The following is a 2,408-nucleotide window of genomic DNA, read 5'->3' as shown; positions in this document are numbered from 1 at the left end:
GTGAACAAATCAGGCTTCAGTAACAGAGTAAACAGGACAAACGTGAACAAATCAGGCTTCAGTACAGAGTCAAACAGGAGTTCTCCCCATACACAACGCTCTTTCCCTTATCTCAGGGAACCGAGGTTACGTCAGTAACTGGAGCATTTTTTTTTTAAATTTGTATGCAAAATTCTTTATTCACATGCAAAAAAATTTTTTTTTTTTTTAATTGGTTATTTTTTTCTGTCTCAATTTGCATCTCAATTTTTTCTTTGTTGAATTTAACTTTCTAATTTCATCTGTCAGACTTAGAAACAACAACAAAAACTTTTTTTTTTTTTACTGTAAATGTCTTATTAGAGATACAACCATGTTTTATCCCTGATCATGTATTATATGTTCTGATAACTTACAAGTTTATGTTAAAAACGGAGATGGCGATAAAAAGGCAAATGTTCCACATGGCAGCTTTAATAAAGAAACAAATCTGAATTTGTCGTCATTCATTATTGTTGTCTAAATAAAATTGTAAATGTTTGAAGAAACTCTAAACATCAGAAAAGAGAGAATCATTTCTATTTTTTGCTAAATGCACTCATAAGATAAATACATTTACAATACATAGCAGTGTGCAACAATCTTTTATTTCAAAAGAATATAACTGTAGAGCAAAAGAGTAAAAAGCATGTTGGTCATTTTGTTCTGCAGGTGCTTTTGACCTGGACACCTTCAGCTTTTTAAAAGCAGGTGCTTTTGACCTGGACACCTTCAGCTTTTTAAAATTATCACATAAACACCCTATCTTTTTTATGAATTTGTTCTATATTTGTACTGAATTGATGTCCATGTTTTCTATTAATGTCTAGTAATTGTAACAACAGCAAGCTTTGGCTAAATGCAATTGTGTTGGTACATTCAACACTTTTAAGTGCAGAGCAACTAAAAGCTGTAATAAGATGTGAGGCAGTGGGTGTAGTCACTGACTTAAACAGTCCCTCCCTGTTTTCCTGGCTCTTCCCTCAAATAATCATAGTCTGCTGTTAGAAAACAAAAGCAAATGTTTAAATTGCATTATAATTTTTAGTTATGAAAACTAGACATAATCAGTGTGAGGTAAAGCAGGTCACAGTAACCTACCAGAGAGGTCTCGCACATCTTCCCTGACATTCCTTACATTATCATACTCCTCCAGATCTCCCTCTGATAAAAAAAATGCCAGTCATTAATTACACGAACAAAATCTCACACTGCACTTCAAAATACACTAATATATCACAATATACAATATAAAAACTAAGTCTATATAATTTATATAACACTATAATGAACTATAGTAAAAGAAAAGAAAAACACTGTACCAGTCTATTTAAAAAAGTAAAATATGAAACTCACACCTGCTTTATTATTGGAGAGCTGTCTTATGATGACAACATCATCATAGCTTTCTGATATGTCACCTGCAACAAAAATAAAATGTGACAATCAAAAGACACATAACTTAAAAATTATAATAGAAATAAAATGCCCATAAAATTATACATGCATATTCAAATAATAAAAGAAATAAACCTCTAGTATGATGTGTCAGTCCAACAGTGATTACATCATCATAATTCTCTGGTGTGACTTGTTGCTCTTTAAATGAGTTAAAAGCAAAAACAAGAAAGGGTGTGAAAAAAACTTGATTTTACTGTTCACAGGCTCAGTAGTTTAATTAACTACTTAATTAATTAAAACCTAACTACTTAATTAAGTAAAATCCTGTGATCAAGTTACAGATTCACTGACCTGTTGGACCTGTGCTGACATCATTATAGTAAGGTGTGCCTCCTACCGCAGATTCTGGGGAATTTAAATAAAACTGAACCTTTAAAATAACAATGAACATTGTGCTCCATTTTCTTTCAGTGCTAAATTTAAAGATAGTTATCCATCTTTTTCCTAGAAAGCCTATACTGTTTTTTTAATTATGGGATGCACTTCCAGTTTGGGGACGTTCTATACTAAAAGACTGAAACAAATAATTTCAAATTAAAAAGTTGTACTAAAAATGATCCTTATCCATCAGTTTCACTGAGTTGCAAGTTTTATTTCATGTTCAATTTTCAGATGTCTATAGAATAACATAACACTTGGTATTTTAATGTGACATGGTATAACAAGAATATCTATGAGAAGAGCTCTTTTCAGTCTGCTGTAGTCTTTTCCTCATTATTTTCATTTTTCCTTTGTATTCTGCTGTAACAACATGGGAGGGAAAAAAACAAACATAAACTACTGCGCATTTGTGGTCTGACCTCCTGATTTAATTTACAATAGGCTATATACTATGAATAATTTACTGGAATGCACTAAGAATCTCTTGATTTTCTCCCCAAATCCTAACGTCTCTTTCCAGGTTTGTTTTCACATGGATGCTTTAAAAT

The 2,408-nt window shown here is 31.6% G+C and overlaps 1 long non-coding RNA gene across 1 annotated transcript; it reads right to left on the bottom strand.

Annotated features, from left to right (window-relative positions):
• Positions 1 to 789: 789 nt before the first annotated feature.
• Positions 790 to 1,843, bottom strand: LOC107753394 (uncharacterized). Its single transcript, XR_001641465.1, has 5 exons — positions 1,771 to 1,843; positions 1,552 to 1,617; positions 1,377 to 1,439; positions 1,120 to 1,182; positions 790 to 1,019 (listed from the first exon to the last, which is right to left on the bottom strand). It is a non-coding gene; the product is annotated as an uncharacterized LOC107753394 (long non-coding RNA).
• Between the last annotated feature and the right edge of the window lie 565 nt (positions 1,844 to 2,408).

This window comes from Sinocyclocheilus rhinocerous, unplaced genomic scaffold (genome assembly GCF_001515625.1).
Source record: "Sinocyclocheilus rhinocerous isolate Xijiao unplaced genomic scaffold, SAMN03320098_v1.1 scaffold24975, whole genome shotgun sequence".
Taxonomy (NCBI): Eukaryota; Metazoa; Chordata; class Actinopteri; order Cypriniformes; family Cyprinidae; genus Sinocyclocheilus; species Sinocyclocheilus rhinocerous.
Note: the sequence above shows the minus strand (reverse complement) of the source record. Positions and strands in the feature narration are given on the sequence as shown.